Source organism: Felis catus, chromosome B1 (genome assembly GCF_018350175.1).
Source record: "Felis catus isolate Fca126 chromosome B1, F.catus_Fca126_mat1.0, whole genome shotgun sequence".
In the NCBI taxonomy this organism is placed as follows: domain Eukaryota; kingdom Metazoa; phylum Chordata; class Mammalia; order Carnivora; family Felidae; genus Felis; species Felis catus.
Window position 1 is genome coordinate 112,843,861 of NC_058371.1, and position 18,936 is coordinate 112,862,796.

Consider the following 18,936-nt stretch of genomic DNA (forward strand, 5'->3'; position numbering starts at 1 on the left):
CTTATCCTCTGTCTCTCAAAAATAAATAAGCGTTAAAACAGTTTTTTTTAAAGAAAAGAATGTGTTTTAAACACATTCACACACATCAGCACACATTGCAGGAACATAGGGGCAACATGCACGCTCTCAGTATTTTATTGTTACAACATGTCTAGAGAGGATAATTAAAAACATCTGAAACTTTACTACCATGAAGTTGGATGGATTCAAGCTTGTAAAATGGTGCTGTACAGATTATTTAACAAGATACCATTTTTCAGTCCCTGCCTTCATGAAGTTTATATTTTAGTGGCAGGAGATAGACCATAAACAAGTAAGTTAACCATATAGTATATGTTTGTAGTTTATATAGTATGTCTGATGGTGATATGTACCTTGGAGAAAAGCAAAGTAGGAAGGCCAGTGTGGATGGTGGATCAGGGAGCAGTTGGAAGGTTCAGTTTTGCAAGGATGTTAGGTAAGATAGCATTTAAGCAAAGACTGTAAGAGAGCGAGGATGAACTCTGCAGTCTTTGAAAATGCCAGGCTGGAGGGAAGGTGCTGTGTAGAGGCCCTATGTGGCAAGACCATATATATATATATGTATATATTTTTAAGTTTATTTATTTATTTTGAGGTCCGGTGCGGGGACAGAGGGAGAGAAAGAGAGAAAGGGAGAAAGGGAGAGAAAGAGAATCCCAAGCAGGCTCTGCACCGTCAGCACAGAGCCCAACACAGGGCTCAAAGTCAACAGCCAAGAGATCATGACCTGAGACAAAATCAAGAGTCAGACATTTAACTGACTGAGCCACCCAGGCACCCCTGGCAAGAGCATATCTGACAAGGGGCCAGGTTGGCAAGAACAGATGAGTCCAGGCACTGACTATAAGAGAAGACTCTAGGTAAAGAGTTGAGGAAGATCTAGATTTAAAAGCTTGATCAGTATTAGTGGATTGAGGGTGTGGGATAGTGCATTATGGGTAGGACAATCAGTGGTGATGATCTTGGAGAACTTTTGGCAATATTTGTCAAAGTTTTTAAGTGTGCATAGGTTTTCTCCATGACTGAGATTTCCCTTGCATATGTGTACCAAAGCTGCAGGTGCAAGAATGTTCTTTTGCAGTATTGGTTGTAATAGCAAATAATTAAGGGCACTCTAAATACCTTCTGATAGAGAAGTGGTTTAATGAAAGTATGGCATATTGAAGCCATGGAGTGCTATGAAACTGTAAGAAGAATAAGGTCAAGCCCTAAGTGCTATCATAGAAAGATCCACAAGATATATTGCTAAAAATCAAGGCAATTCAATTGCGTGTGTGTATTTAATAAATGGTAAGTAAACCCTCATATGTTGTTTTAAAAAAAAAGACATTAAATTTTATTTAGGTGCCAATTTCTCCATTGTTAAAAGAGGTCTTACAAATCAATAAGACAAAGAGAAATAACTCAATAATATGGTAGATAAAGGGCATAAGTAGAAAGTTCATAACAAAGGAAATGTTTCTTAGCCAGGTCTTTCAGGAAAAATGAAAAAAATGCTTAAATGAATTCATAATTAAGAAATAAAACAGCAACGGTGTACCACTTTTATCTTTTTGATTATGGGAAATTAAATTCTTTGAGCAATCCCAATGCTAGAGAGTGTGGGAAAATGTTGGTAGCAGTATAAATTCCTGAACCTTTTGGAGGCATTTCAGAAGTTAATTTTACATTCTCTATTAACTGTTAAAAAGAATAAGGCACAATCTTGTGCTGATGTGAAAATATCTCGAAGATACATTGTTGTAAGTGAAAAACATCAAGATGCACATTAGTATTTTTTTTTATTTTTTTTCAAGTTTTATTTATTTTTGAGAGAGAGAGCATGGGTTGGGGAGAGGCAGAGAGAGAGGGAGACACAGAATCTGAAGTAGGCTCCAGGCTCTGAGCTGTCAGTACAGAGCCCGTTGCGGGGCCCGAATTCACAGAACGTGAGATCATGACCTGAGCTGAAGTCAGTCGCTTAACTGACTGAGCCACTCAGGCGCCCCAAGATGCACATTAATATTTAAATTATGACTTGTAGGAACGCCTGGCTGACTCAGTTAGTGGAGCATGCAGCTCTTGATCTCAGGTGGTGAATTTGAGCCCCACGTTGGGTGTAAAGATTGCTTAAATAAATGAACTTCAAAAAAATAAATACATACTTTTTAAAAAAAGTGTATATGCATATATTAATACACCAATATACATAAAAATCTGAAGTGTGGAATTGGGAGTCTGTGGGAATGGGAAGGAGACTTGACTTTCATTTTGCACTCTTCCTGTATTATTTGACCTTTTTTTTTTTTTTTACCATGTGCATGTATTATTTTCATAGTAAAAATTAAATCTCACCAATGTAAATGAGAAAACATTTATTTTCCTTCATACAGTTAAGCAAAATGACTTTATCAAATCATTTTTATTGTCCTCACATATATTATTGGCTGGCGGTCCCCTCTATTAAACATTCCTTGATAGTAAAAGGTTTCATCTGTATTGTACCCCTGGTGTCTTGGCATATAGTAGGCACTCAATAAAAGTTTGTCGACTGCATAAAGAAAAAAGGTTTTAAATAAAATGTCCGGTATTCTAGTACCACTATCATTCTGTCAGGTACATTATTGTCTCAGTTTTACAGGTAAAGGAGAGAAAAAACTGTAAATCACAAAGTAAGTCTGGAAGGGATTAGAGTAGATAAAACACCTGTGCAAAGTGAGTTTCGCTTTCGAGCCAAGGCTAAGATTTTGTGAGTCATAACTATTTGTTTAACTTAATGTATTACCCAATTCCTTGTTCAGTAATTTGAGAATATTTGTTAAATTTTGTCCTGGTTCTTGATAGTTCTTGATAGTGCCCTTGGGAAACAGAAAAATGTTAATGAATGTGGAGTTTTTCTTCATCAGAGCTATGTTTCCATCTCAGTAAAACAGACTACAATGAGAGGAAATGTGGAGGTCGATCCCATAGAGGGCATAAAATAAGTTACCTCGTGTTTGGTTTAAAGTTTTTGTGATATTCAAAATGGAGTTAAATTGTGGACCATCCATACAAGGGTCCATTATGTAGCCTTACATTTATTTCCATGGCCGAATATGTACTGACATGGAAAGATGCACCCTTATCTGATACAAAGTAAAATAGGCATGTATACTATCATTGGATTTTGTAAGTAATATATGTGTTAATAAATTTGCCAAATTGTAAATAAGTGCAAGAAAAGAGCGTAAAGATTTTCCTAAACTATGCATTAAAGCGTAATTAACTGACTTGGCAAACGTAGTTTTCAGTGAACTATATCCGTGAACTTTGGTTTACCTTTGTGTTTCTATCGAAAGTTATTGAGTATTTAATTACTATTAAAATGTATTTGTTTAATCCTTCCTGTTCCTAGAAAAGGGTTTGTGATTAGATGTCAAAATATTAATCACTGACTTCTAGTCCACTTCGTACGTTCATGAGTATATATATTCACTAATTCCTTTTATTTTTTTATTTGAGACAGAGAGAGAGAGAGAGCATGAGAGCAGGGGAGATGGGCAGAGGAAGAGACAGAATCCCAAGCAGGCTCCATACTCAGTGTGGAGCCCCACACGGGGCTTTATCTCACAACCCTGACATCAGGATCTGAGCTGAAATCAAGAGTCTTGGATGCTTAAATTAGCTGAGCCACCCAGGAGCACCCACTACTTCCTTTAAAAAAAAGAAAAAAAAATCACTTAACAGAATGAGACAAAGTTTCAGGCTAATTCAACATGTCTAACTCTCCAAGGATGTTTTTATATCCTCCATAGCAGATGTATAATTCCTTGACGTGTTTGGCTCAGTAAATGTTTATTGAATTACTGTTGATTTTCTTCTTAAAGCAAGATAAAATATCTTTAAGAAATACTTTACAGATTATTCATTCATTGCCCCTGAACTGCCTCCCCAAATACTGTACTGTGCAATACTATTTTTGGTATCTGATCTGCTCAAAGTAGAAGAACCAGATATTTTGACTTCATATTGCATACGCCAAAGTATTTTCCTATTATGCTTCAGTTAGCAATAACTTGGGGAGGGAAGAGGTCAAGTTGGTGGTTATTTGACACTAGGGGTGAGTAAGATGTTTGAGCCTTTCTCTTACTCCCTTCTGAGTTCTAGGCTTTGGCCTTGCTACAAGGAGACCAAGGGGGCACTGGGGGGCGGGGGGGAGCTGTCTTTTCCTCCTGGACCATCCTCCTCTCCACATCTGCCAAAAACCAGGTCCTAATAAGGATTAGCCAGTTTGCACAGGTTGTTACAGATCAGTGTTGTTACAGATCTTTTACCAGTGTTGCCGTGGCTTCCTTTAGTCACAGATATCCAGCCACGAGCTACCATATGAAAGATTTTTAGGAACAATTTTGTGCTTTCCATGTGGATGCCGTTTTTAGTTTCATGATATATTTTGTTCCGAGGCAGACATTTATTAATCAAATGTTTATTCAATTAACCAAGGCAGTACAAAACCGCTCAAAGAAACTAATTCAATCCTTCTGTCCCTCCTTTCCTAAAAAAGAAGCATGTGTCTCATCACACATGGAGCCCTTTTTTTTCCGTTCATGTACATCAGTAAAATTGTAGAGGGAACATGGTCGGGCATGGAAGGCTTAGACAAACCCTGCCCTTCCATTATCCCCTGAGCAGCAGTCTTTCAGGGAGACTCACATTCTAAGACTAGGTCACTTGTTACCTAATCCTCTTTGCTGACATGCCTCCCACTCAGAAAGCATTTTAACTCCCTGATTATTTCGATTTTACCAACCGTGTTGTGCTCCATAACAACTACAAGTCTCTTGATTTTTCAAGGTGGCTCATGTGGAATCTCACTTTTTCAGCAGGTTCCGGTTTCCTTTTTGTCTTTCTCTTCATTTTTCTATCCTTTTCTTTGTCTCTTTAGTTAGGTATTGAAAGGAAAACCGGGATATTTGGAGGTATGCCCAGTAAGGCACTATTCCTGAGGGAATGTTTGTTCAATGTCGTTTTTCAGTGCTTGTGGACTTTATTATTCCCACACCGCACTGTAGCAATTCTCATTATTGAGGATAGTGGTTCTTAATATGACTTGCACTTCCCACGTATTAATCACCTGGGAAGTTTTTATAATCACCGTAGCATTTCTGGAGGCGGGGATCAGGAGGTTTAAAAACTTCCCTAGGAGATGAGGTAATGAGAACCTGTAGCTTAGGAAGATATTTGAAACAAGGGGGGGGGGGGTCTATTTATCTGCTCAAGTGATTCTGGTTAACTTAAACGTACCTGCAGGGATGTCTGGGTGGCTCAGTTGGTTAAGTGTCCAACCCTTGATTTCAGCTCAGGTCATGACATCATGGTTCGTGGGTTCCAGCCCTGTCGAGCTCTGTGCCAGCAGCACGGAGCCTGCTTGGGATTCTTTTTCCCTCTCTCTGCCCCTCCCCCCCTTCTCTCTCTGTCTCAAATAAACAAACTTAAGAAAAAAGCCCATACTTGGAATATATACCTATTCTATCATGGCACATTGAGCCATCTCTGGGTTCAGGTATGAAGACATGAACTGTGACAACTTGGGTCTCTTCTTACTGTCTGGAAAGAATGAAATTGTGTTAGAAAAAAATAAATATTCTAACAAATGCCTATAGCATAGTTCAATCTTGACATTTGTGGTAAACACTTTAAAACTTTGATTTTATGAAATATTATCTAATTTGTAATAGGATGCATTTAAATATTTTGGCAGTTTTTATAGTTATATATTTTTGGGTTTTTTTTCTATTATAAACAATTTTTTGCTATAAATAGAAAGTTTCCGGGGCGCCTGGGTGGCTCAGTCGGTTAAGCGGCCGACTTCGGCTCAGGTCACGATCTCGCGGTCCGTGAGTTCGAGCCCCACGTCGGGCTCTGGGCTGATGGCTCGCAGCCTGGAGCCTGCTTCCGATTCTGTGTCTCCCTCTCTCTCTGCCCCTCCCCTGTTCATGCTCTGTCTGTCTCTGTCTCAAAAATAAATAAAAAACGTTAAAAAAATTAAAAAAGAAAGAAAGTTTCCTACACTCTTCAGTCCCCCAAGCTAATAATTTTTGGTGCCTATATTTTAGATAAATTTTTTATGATATGTCCATATTATTAACACAGTAATATATACTATGTGACTAAATGTAAAAAACTTCTGAAGCCACAAAGCCATTAGTAAATATATTAATTAGGATCATGATTTAATTCTAAGCAAGCAATTATGTATCATTTGAAAGACATTAAGAAGTAAGTTTTTTGGGTTTGGGGGTACGTGGGTAGCTCGCTGAGTCAAGTGTCCAACTTTGGCTCAGGTCATGTTCTCACAGTTTGTGAGTTCGAGTCCCATGTCGGGTTCTGTGCTGCTGACAGCTCAGATCCTGGAGCCTGCTTCAGATTCTGTGTGTCCCTCTCTCTCTACCCCTCCTCCACTCGCGCTCTGCCTCTCTCTCAAAAATAAACCTTAAACAAATTTTTAAAAAAGAAGTTTTTATCTATGTAAACGTGGTCAATATGTACTTCAGAATTATATTTTCATGGAATTTTTCAAATCAGTTACCAATCTCCATTTTACCAATGAGAGAGCTGAGTCTCCATCACAGAATCGGTCACTGTCAAAAGGGTAGGATTTCAACTTAGCTCTCTGGAAAGCCCTCATCTTTTCTGCTTCTGCCACGTGTTTGGCCCTCCAGCAGCCAGAATAACCTTTCTCCTCCAAGTTCATGACAAAGAGGAGATGGAGTTTTATGGTTAGACCCTGGCATGGCACTTGGTCCCCCATCCTGCTCATTATATGTTGCCGCTTCTCTTGCCATCTTACCTACTCAGCGGTGACAGTGTAAGACAGAAGTTGGCAGCTGATAAGAAATTTATACAGTGGGGCACCTGGCTGGCTCGGTCAACAGAGCATGGGACTCTTGATTCTCAGGATTGTGAGCTCAGCCCTATTGTTGTGTGTGGAGCCTACTTTAAAAAAAAATTAAAACAGGGGCGCCTGGGTGGCGCAGTCGGTTAAGCGTCCGACTTCAGCCAGGTCACGATCTCGCGGTCGGTCCGTGAGTTCGAGCCCCGCGTCAGGCTCTGGGCCGATGGCTCGGAGCCTGGAGCCTGTTTCCGATTCTGTGTCTCCCTCTCTCTCTGCCCCTCCCCCGTTCATGCTCTGTCTCTCTGTCCCAAAAATAAATAAACGTTGAAAAAAAAATTAAAAAAAAAAATTAAAACATAAAAAAATAAGTAAAATAAATATTAAAAAATAAATGCAGACAGAGTTTGGGTTTGATAATACAAAATAACTGGAGGGAAGCAAATCAGATGTTAAACTGAAGAAATTACTACTGATGACATAATGTCTAGCGCTTTTTACATTTCTAACTTTTCTAAATAAAGGGGGAATCAGTTTTAGTAGACAAGGCTGTGCCTTGGAATAAAATTGTGGTTGGAGAAAAAAACTATTTCTGTTTCATTGCAAATGAGGTAAAGAATGCTGTTGGGTCAGTGGAGACAGCTAAGCCCTGTAAAGCTGCTTACTTTGCATTAAGAAACTACAAAGTAAGAAACAGCCCACTATTCCATCTCTAGAGTTATTTCAGGAATGGCATTGGAAAGTTCAGTGCATCCCATCTTAAAGATTTGTGAGCTTTGTTTGAATCTGTAAAACCACCCTGAAAAATGTTAAGATTATAGTACTTTTCACTTTCTTATTAAGGTGGGGGCATAAGGTTTAAAGTTTGAATTTTCAAAACCCCAAAAAGAAAACGATTTTAAGAAGGAGATTTATATGGAGGATAAAATGTGATCAAATGTGTCAAATGTTTATGAATCTTTAAAAAAAATTTTTTTTTGATGTTTACTTATTTTTGAGAGAGATAGAGACAGCGAAAGCGGGGGAGGGGCAGAGAGAGAGGGAGACACCATCCAAAACAGGCTCCAGGCTCAGAGCTGTCAGCACAGAACCCGATTCAGGGTATGAACCCACAAACCGCTAGATCATGACCTGAGCCGAAGTCAGATGCTCAACTGACTGAGCCACCCAGGCGCCCCAAGTTTATGAATCTTAAAGGAGCATTTTTTCCATTTTACTTTCTTTACATGGCACTTTTCACCTGCCTTGTGGATTTTATGTCAAGAAATAAATTTGTTAAGAATTGCCACACTTACAGATAATGTTTCTCACCCACTATCAGTTAAATTTAAACCTACTATCTAATAACTTTCAATTTCGTTATCCTACTATCAAAGTTTAAAGCATTCAAGAGAGATCTGTGGGTGGTTAAATGCTGTCCTTCTATTTCAAAGGTAAATATTTTGTGTAGGGAATTAAGTAATATGTAAGGTCCCAGGAAGTGACACTAGCCACCTACTTTGCTATCTTTCTATAATTCTACTGTAACTTTAGTTACTATTATTATTACTAAATTTGAAAAATCTTATCCATGACACCAGGAAATTTTCTTTATTATACATTCTGTTTATGACTGTTTCTTCATATCGGCCAGTGTTCTGGCTGCCTACTTACAAACTAACACAGGCTGACCTTGACATTAAAAAGTGACCGGGGGCATATCAGAGAAGTACTTCGTCAACTACTATGTCCTTCTTGCTCTCTATGAGACCAGTATCTTTATTCATGGAAGGGTCACATAGGTTTAACATCCTCATTTTGAAAGACAGAAAAAAATTGTCTTTGCCAATTTGAAAAAGCAAATTTTGAAAGAACCAAATGTTCATTTTGAAATAAGGTTTCTAGGACAGTGTAGGAAGTTGCTTCCCCCTTCATCGAAAATTTTCTGAAATATTTTTAGCTGTCTAAAACATACACACACACACACACACACACACGCACACATGACCTGATTGTCTTAGTCCTCACTACTTATAAGTGTGATCTGTGTGTGCAATATTCCTGGGGAGTTTGATAGACATATTGAATCTCAGGTCCCACCCTAGGCCTACGGGTGAATGAATCAAAATCTGCATTTTAACAAGATCTTCAGGTGTTTTTTATGTTCCAACACATCCAAAGTTTGACAAGCTGGTATCAGAATCACTCACTGCCTGGCAGAAAGGCCAAACATGGCACTGTCTGTATTTTTACTGAAATAATTCTCTTTCTCTGCTTGAGACAATCCATTACTCTTTTCTAAACAAGAGAGATCCTGATCCTGGGTCATAGAGAAGTGAGGTTTGGGCAGGTAAAGGTGTTGTAACCATAATAGTGCGATGATAACATGTGTACAATAATGCCAGGGAAATAATTGATGAGAATCCATTATGACAGATGAGTTTTTCTCAACAACTTACTCTTTGATAGTGTCTTCAGTTAATGATCTGTGAAGAGAAGCATCCATGATAGGGATTGGGATGAGGTAAGGTGTGACTTATCAGTAGTCCCTAAACTATACTGTTTCTTATTATGGTGTGATCCAACCAGTATTAAACTTTGAAAATATTTTGAGGGATGTGAGAGTTTCAAGAAGCAAATCAGTAGGAGTCAACTATTTAGAATAGTATACTCCTCATATGAAAATTCATTTTACTGTTATACTATATTAGCTAAATCTTTTTTTTTTTTAATTTTAGAGAGAGAAAGAGGGAGAGGAGCTGATAAAGAGTGAAAGAGAAAGAATCCCAAGCAAGCTCCATCCACACTGTCAGCGCAGAGCCCGACAAGGGGCTCGAACTCAGGAACCCCTGAGATCATGACCTGAGCTGAAATCAAGAGTTGGACACTCAACCAACTGAGCTACTCAGCCGCTCCCCCACTTTATTTTTTTTAAGATTTTATTTTTAAGTCATCTCCACACCCAGTGTGTGGCTCGAATTCACTAAACCCTAAGATTGAGTTGCGTATGCTATATGCTCTACCACCTGAGCCAGTAAGGTGCCCCTGGATAAGTCTTACCAGTAGGATATCCATACAGTTTAGAATTTGAAGATGTTCATATTTTTAGGTAATGACTTCTTGTTGACTGCTAGAACTTCTTTAATAAGATTTACATTCATTAGCTGATTACTAAATACATTCTTCACAATTCACTAAGTTAATCTTTACAATACTCATAGGAAACAACTCTTAAATTAAAGGTTTTGAACATTTTTAGCTTTTTAAAATGCAAACTGGAAGAATTTTGAAACTATTTACTTAACTTTCCTTAATTGCTGAGAAATCATCTGTTTTTGAAATTGGCTATTGACAGGTGATATGAGTTTGAGATTCCCTTTTGCCAGACAAAATTGTGGTAATGTGCAATAATATGGAAATGACCAGTACATTTGACCATTTATAGCAAACCATTAGAAACAAATCTAGATCAGTCTATAAACAAAGAATCAGAAATTTATGGGTTTAACTTTTGTTGCCTGTACGTTCAAATTTGGCATTTCTGGCAATGAGACTGTTGTATGAACTTGTGTGCCTGAATTTTCAGGGTTATTTTGGAAAATAATGCGGAAAAGAAAGACCAGTTTCCATTTAAATTTCTACTTTTCAGAAACACCATAATTGCTCACTTTGGCTTCATTCTGTGCTTGTTTTAAAGAAAAATGAAAAGCTCAACTCGAAATTTGATTAGTAAAGTATTAAGTTCTTGAATATCCATAAGATGTAGTCTTCAAAAAATAATAAATTCATTTATCCATTTGGGGGTGCTTAAAACATTATCTATGTAAGCCTTTTCTAAGTAGAAATTTTTCTATGTAGGCAGGTAAATATCAGTGTTAGGAAGGCTCTTTAACAAGAAAGTAGCAGAAAGTGGTCCAGACGATATTCATATTCATATTTGTTTTATTCCAAAATCTTTTCTGTCTCTAATAATTGTCTGTTTCTTTCTCATTATTGTCCTAATTTATGATCATCTAGAAATGGATAGACTGATTCATCTCTTTTTTAGAACCAAATCAGAAGCTCTTACTGGGGTAAAACGCTCAGTTTGAGAAGGGTCTTGGTGATACTCTTCCCATCAGCATTCTTAAGTAGGGGGCTGCTGACCAGGATTCCTTCTGCCTTTTATCCATTATATTTGGGTTTCTCACCTGTGGAATGAGGGCTGGGAATGTGCGGCTGGAAAACAATCCTTCCTTGGTCCCAGGAGGCTGGCTGGGGTTTTGTTTTTCCTCTTTATTCCTGCCAGTTCTGTGAGCTAGATACTAAGCTCTGTTTTCATCCTAATCACCTCTCTCTTATCTCTTCTGTATGCAGTTGACCTTTGAACAACACAGGTTTGCACTGCATGGGTATACTTAAATACAGATTTTTTTGGATAAATAAAAGTACAGTACTATAAATGTATTTTCTGTTCCTTATAATTTTTTTTTAATGTTTGTTTATTTTTGAGACAGAAAGAGACAGAGCATGAACGGGGGAGGGTCAGAGAGAGGGAGACACAGAATTGGAAGCAGGCTCCAGGCTCCGAGCTGTCAGCACAGAGCCCGACGCGGGGCTCGAACTCACAGACTGTGAGATCATGACCTGAGACGAAGTCGGATGCTCAACCGACTGAGTCACCCAGGTGCCCCGTCCTTATGATTTTTTCTCTAGCTTGCATTATTGTATGAATACAATATATAATTACATATAACATACAAAATAGGTGTTAATTGACTGTTTATGTTTTCAGTAAGGCTTCCAGTCAACAGTAGGCTATTAGTAGTTGAATGCGGGGGAAGTCAAAAGTTAATGAATAGATTTTCAACTGCAACAGGGGGTTGGCATCCCTAACCCACACATTGTTGTACTGTACCATCTGCCTGGTCTGCTGCCCCAGCCAGGCCATTCCTCTCCACTTTGAACCACCCTGAATGCTACCTCTAGCTGGCATGGACCCTCTTGCATTGCAGCATGCTGGATGCCAGTCTTCTAGGATGAGGATTTTAACACACTTCTAGGAGCTTGTGCAGAAAATGAGAGTACAAGTCAGACCAAAAGGAGAGAGGTGGCTGCCTGATGACAAGACAAGAGAGAAAGATTTCAATAGTTGGTGGAGTCTGGCATCTAAAATTAGATCTTTTGAAGTGCTGGAATTTCCATCTTTAATAATGTATTTCTTGGCAGACACTCTCTTCGTAGTGATTACAGTTGTTCCATTTGGAATTAGTTCAATGTTCAGAGCGAAGAGGCCCTGTTCAAAGAGTTAGCTACAAATTATATTTTTATTGGCAATGGTCACTACTCCTGCACAACACCCAAGCAGGGAGACACTAACTGCATCCATCCCGGCTTATTAGAATTAGGATCCTTTCTGCAGCTTAGGTAGCGGTGTAAGGTTGGGAAGAGGAGAACCACCATTCACTGAGGAAGGGCTTCATCAGTCTCCTGTATGTCCAGGGGCTCATCACTTCACCGATGGTGGGTATTCCAGTTCTATTAGGGAAAGGGGGGTATTTAGATAAAACGTTCATGTTCTTCATCAAAAAATTGGAAATAGATGTAAGCAAGATGATTTTAGTGCCGGTATAGTGTTACATTATATGAATATGCTGTTAAGTATTGTGCCAAGTTTATTGATTTACATGAAAGATAGCTTTTCCAGTATCTAAAATATTCATAACTATTCCCTATGTCTCTCCATTTCTTATAAAAGTACCTACATAAGGATTATGGATTGAGGTGGAATCAAAATGCAGGGAACTACCTAATTTTCACCTGTAAAAGAAACTGACAGAGTGTGCATGTTAACTATCTAGTGGGTCCATGACAGATCTCAGTATTTTTGCTTTGAAATTGCTATGTCAGTTCCTTGCCTTATATTTTCTCAAAACCTACTCTTCTTATGTTATGAAAATGACTTATTTTTGTTCCTATGGTTAATTGTTTTCTTGATGGAAAGCCAAACTTTCTAATGTAGTGTTGCTCAAATATTAATATGCATCCAAGTCCTCTGGGGAATCTTGATGAATGTGGACTCTTGCAGAAAATCATTATGTAGAAATATAGATTCTTAGATGATGCTAGTGATGCTGGTTGCTACTACCCCTCGAGGAGCAAAGCTCTAGGCATCCTAAGAAATGACTGACAATTCTTGGAATGGGTAATTTCTCTACAACCTAGCTCTTTTCTTCTGGACTTGGTAGACATTTACTCTATGAATGCAAAACATGGAATCAGGGCATGAATTTTTATTTATTTATTTTTTTACCTTATCCACAGATTCAAGAGTACCATTAAAAAGTAAGTGAACTAGGGGCACTTGAGTGGCTCAGTTGGTTAAGTGTCCGACTTCGGCTCAGGTCATGATCTCACAGCTCATGAGTTCGAGCCCCGCATCAGGCTCTGTGCTGACAGCTCAGAGCCTGGAGCCTGCTTCAGATTCTGTGTTTCCCTCTCTCCCTGCCCCTTTCCCACTTGTGCTCTGTCTCTCTTTCTCAAAAATAAATAAACATTAAAAAATTTAAAAATTAAAAAAACAGTAAATGAACTAATGGAGTAATTGGAAGATGTGTATTACATATTGTATAATATATACATATATATTTGTGGAAAATTATGTGTATTTATAGAATATCTATAGAAAAATATTTATTGTAAAGACAAATGAAAACCAGCACTGGAGTCTAATTTGTATGAAAATCTCATTGTTATTTATTTGACCTGACATTGATGAGATATGGCACATCTAGCAATGTCCAATGAGGTTGTTTGTTTTTGCTTTTTAATGATGTGTTCTTGCCAAATCCAGAAATCAGTAGTGTATATAATATTATGGGCCATTCTACAATAGCTATTGACTTGATAGGCACATGGTAGAGAAGTTACTAGTTTTAATTGGTAGATTTAAGGGTCTATGGAATTTGACAAAGGGACAACCCATTTTGTGTATGCTCAGGGGTAGAGGGGTGTATGATGGACAATGGGCAAGCCATTACAATATGTTTTAGAATATTTAACATTGGTATAATTAATAACTTCTTCAAAAGTTAAAACCACAATTTAAAGATGAATTATATTGAAGAATTAGGTATGTTGTAGGATTGATAACTGGAAAAACTGGCAACACAGCCAACAAAGCTCCCAGACAAGAAATATGAGAAGGAATTAACTAAAGTCAGTAATTATGTTGTTTACCTATTCAGATTGAATGAGGAAATGACATGATCTACCTGAAGGAGAAAGAGCGAGAGATCAAGAGTTCATTCTTACTGTTGAAGATTTGAACTTCCTGATTTTACCTTAATTCATGTAACTAGTTGTCCAGAAATTCTTTAGGAAGACTAAATGAGTGGACAGATTACATCAAATGGGAGTGATTCCACAGTTCAGACTGGCATAGGTGGGAATGTAAGCCATGTTTGTAAATAACTAGTTAGAATGGGAACAAGATTAATCCTGTTAAATCCTGTTAAACAGGTCAGGCAAATTCCTATAACTCAGGACTCTGCTAAAAGGTAGTGAGGAGCAGGATGTCCAGGATGAAGTTCCTTGGACTGCAGAGATCCCAGAAATGAATGACATTTGAATGACACTTGGCCCAGATGCAGCTGGAAGATGCTAGCAGGCAGACATGAGACCCCTCACCCTGTATCTCCATGCTTTCAAGTTCCCTGTCCTGAGGGGAATGGAATGTCAGTCATGTGCTGCTAAATTGGCAAAACAGTTATTCTCACAGGAGTCACCAGTAGAATTTACTAAGCAATCTGCATGACAGAGGGCTTTATACAAAATAATAATTAACAAAAATCAAAAAAATATATGTATTTTTTTTACCTGGGGTAAAAATCACAGAATGCAGTAAATATTCTTAAAACATATACTTGGGGGGGGCGGGGGCCTGGGTAGCTCAGTTGGTTGAGCATCCAACTTCGGCTCAGGTCATGATCTCACACTTAGTGGGTTCAAGAGCCCCACGTTGGGCTCTGTGCTGACAGCTCAGAGCCTGGAGCCTGCTTTGGATTCTGTGTCCCCAGTACCCCCCCGCCCCTCCCATGCTTTTGCTCTGTTTCTCTCTCTCTCTCAAAAACTTAATAAACATTGAAAAAAAAAATTTTTTTTTAATTTTTTTTTCAACGTTTATTTATTTTTGGGACAGAGAGAGACAGAGCATGAATGGGCGAGGGGCAGAGAGAGAGGGAGACACAGAATCTGAAACAGGCTCCAGGCTCTGAGCCATCAGCCCAGAGCCTGACGCGGGTCTCGAACTCCCGGACCGCGAGATCCTGACCTGGCTGAAGTCGGACGCTTAACCGACTGCGCCACCCAGGCGCCCCTGAAAAAAAGTTTTTTTAAAGAAAGAAAAACATTAAAAAATATATACCTGGGAATCAAAGCCTTTTTTTTTTCTCTTCAAGACCTTTTTGATTTTGAAGTCTAGTCCCAAGCTATTAAAAAGAGGCCTGGGAAACAGTAAGAAGAGCGTAATAGTAGGGAAACACACCACAAGTCCTAGCACCATCCCCTGCAATTTATATACCATGCAAGTCCCATATACTCCAAACATATTTCCTCATCTGTGAAACTGGTATGTAACATCTGGGCTGTTGTGTTTTTACAGTGCGATACATTAAGTGAAGTCACCTTGAATAGCGCCAAGTTTTAAAAAATTCACGTACAAGAAATTTACCAATCTAACATTCCCAGTTTAAACTATTTGCATACAATAGCTTATTCTCTGGGGATGGAAGTCTCAAGAATGAGTAAGCTACTCTCCAGGTAAGTGGGAGCAAACAGCTCTGTAGCACCAGCTCAGAACCCACTGAGAAATGCTTCCCCCACTTGCCTTAGCAGAAATGGGGCCTCTGGGAATGTGAGAATTTATTTTGTGAAGAAGAGGGAGAAAAAACAAAACCCTTTTAGTATTGGAATGATAATATCCATTTAGACAATTCAATCAGGAAATAGCCCTTTGAAAAGAAAATATTCTAGCTATTTCTATTAGAGAATAACCACGCATTTCAGAATCAGGAATTTTATGATATCTGAATGGAGGCATTTCCACCAATGAGGAAGAAATTGGATAAGAAGCCGAGTATTTCTTTAATCCGTATCAACTTTCCTTTTTGATTGTCAGCCCCCCAACTCCACTGGGCTCTGGAATGCAAAGGGCATTGGTTGTATTTGACAAGAGCTGAAGAGGCCATAGTGCCGCCAATACTAAGTAGACAGGCAAGGATGGGTGACAGTCATGGCTTACAGGACACTTTCCCAGAGCTCCTGCCGCCACTGCTGCTGCTGCTGCTGGTATTTGAGCCACTGAAAAAAATGTGGGCAATTTTGGGACAAATTGCTGGTTCAGAAGTGGGCAAAGGGAAGATGATCAAAGAAGCAGGATCAATTTATGGAAAAGTTGGGAAGTGAAGCCTTACTAAAAAGCAGGGTTAAACTATATGGAATTCATTCTGCCTCAAAGTACATTCTCCCACACCAGTTGAATTTCTTGTATTTAAAATTTTATCTGGGGCGCCTGGGTGGCTCAGTTGGTTAAGCACCCTACTTTGGCTCAGGTCATGATCTTCCAGTTCATGGGTTCGAGCCCCGCGTCACGCTCAGTGCTGACAGCTCAGAGCCTGGAACCTGCTTTGGATTCTGTGTCTCCTCCTCTCTTTCTGCCCCACCCCACTCAAATTCATCTGTCTCTCTCTCTCAAAAGTAAATACACATTAATTTTTTTTTTTTTTTTTTTTTTAATTTACCTAAGGGGAATCTGGGTGGCTCCGTCTGTTGACTGTCTTGATTTCGGCTCAGGTCATGATCCCAGAGTTGTGAGACAAGCCCGTGTAAGGCTCCACACCTGCTTAAGATTCTCTCCCTCTGCTTTTCTCCCCCACTTGTGTTCTCTCACTCTTTCTAAAATAAAAATTAAATTAAATTAAAAAAAATTTTAATTACCTAAAATTCCAAAGCATCAGAAGGTGCTAATGAAACACTAATACTATGCTACTAAAATTCAAATACTTCTGTAACGATTACAGTGCTTCTCAAGATGAGGACCATTCCCCCTCCTGGGGGTGGGGGGACTTACCAGTCATCTGTAGGGCTTCTTCAGATCTTCCACTCTCCCAGTCCCCAGCGTTTCTGATACACCCTTTTCTGAGTATGTGGCCTCAGTGACCCACTGTGCTGTATTCTTCAGGTGCATATGAGTATCGTTCAGATATTCTGGGGCTAAACATTAAAGTCAACCTGGGCAGCTTTTTAAAAATAACGGGGCGCCTGGGTGGCGCAGTCGGTTAAGCGTCCGACTTCAGCCAGGTCACGATCTCGCGGTCCGTGAGTTCGAGCCCCGCATCAGGCTCTGGGCTGATGGCTCGGAGCCTGGAGCCTGCTTCCAATTCTATGTCTCCCTCTCTCTCTGCCCCTCCCCTGTTCATGCTCTCTCTCTCTCTCTCTGTCCCAAAAAAAAAAAAAAAAAAGTTGAAAAAAAAAAAATACCAGTGGCCTATTATGTTGTACACCTGAAATTAATGAAACTTACACCTTCAGTCTGAAAAAAAATACCAAGGTCTCGGTCCTTATTCCAAACAAATCAGATTCTCTAAAAATCAGCTCTCAAATACTCCAGTTTTAAAAACTTTCTAGGTGATTCTAATGTGCTCCCAGGACTCAGAACCATACAGCTTTAAAGATTAAAAATGAAAGCTGTCAGTCATTCACCCCTCACGGTGAATCAATTCCTGTGGACTGGGTTTTTCTAAAACCAAGAGTAATGAGAATGAGTGAATGAGCGATTTTAATTCTGGTGGTGGGCCATTAAAAAAAACATATTTTAATAGTTCGTAAATTGGGATAACAGAACTTAGGTCAGTGTTTTGTTCAGACTAAATTCTAAGCTCTTCGACCAGGTTGCAAACCACTTGCAGAAAAAGAGCCTGAGTCATTGTATTCTTCATAGAGTTAAGAGTGCGATTTTACTGCTATATACTCTCAATAAGCTGTTGAGCTGTCTCTTTACATGCTATCTACTAAGTTCATAACAAAAGAGGTTATCTAAAAAAAAAAAAAAAATTAGAAAAAATGCTCATTCCAGAAGAGTCTACCATGGTATTTTTATGGTGCCCAAGAGGTGACTTTAATGGGTAATAAAAGAATACGCATAGTATTATTCATATTTTGTTAAACTTTAGGTACATCTCGAAGACTTTAATATTCATTAAAAAGTATTACCCTGGGTTGCAATTAACAAGTAATCTTTGAAGGCACTTGGGCAATAAGGACATGCTCAGTTTCACTCAGACATTGCTAAGATTTTTGAGTATCAGTTGATAACCTTAAGAATTTATTTTAAAAATATCTCTTGGTTGCAATTAAGCAGTGCTCAGAATTGAAAGCAGAAAACCATCCAAAAAAATGAAAAAGAACTAGAGCCTCAGTCCGTATTCGTTCTTTTTAGCAGAATAAGTGATAGAGATTGGTCGGAATTTGAAACTTTAGTGCACAAAAGATTAGAAATGAGCAGGAAGCACCTAGTCATTGCAACAGCTGCAGAACTAAGGACTGAGTACAAGCTCCCTCTGGCTTTATCTTGGGGGAGAAAAAGAAAATGAAAGAAAAACATCCAACTTTTCTACCTTCCCGTGAAACACAGTCAAGTTTGGGGCTTTATAGAAAGGTGCTAGCCCTGTCCATTTCCTTAGTGCAGGGAGCATAAAGGACACATGAGAGCCCAGCCAGTACTCACTGAGTGAAGGAACAAATGAGCCAGCTCCATCGATGGCAGCCGGGGACTAGGGAGGTCATAGATTATCACCACCTGTTGTTAGCAGTGTAGTTACCAAGCAAACAGGGTGACACAACTATTGCCAAATGGTGCCTAATGACTAGTTAAGGGGCAGGTTAATTAAGTGTTCTGCCAGGAAGGGGAAGGGACAGGACAAAGCCACCTCCAACACTTAGGTATTAGAAATAGTTTATAGTTGGGGCGCCTGGGTGGCTTAGTCCGTTAAGCATCTGACTTCAGCTCCGGTCATGATCTCACAGTTCACGGGTTCGATCCCCGCATC

At 39.0% G+C, this 18,936-nt stretch overlaps 1 protein-coding gene across 4 annotated transcripts in view; it reads left to right on the forward strand.

Annotated features, from left to right (window-relative positions):
* Positions 1–18,936, forward strand: part of ELOVL6 (ELOVL fatty acid elongase 6) — a 145,335-nt gene that overhangs the window by 34,562 nt on the left and 91,837 nt on the right. The window lies entirely within an intron of this gene.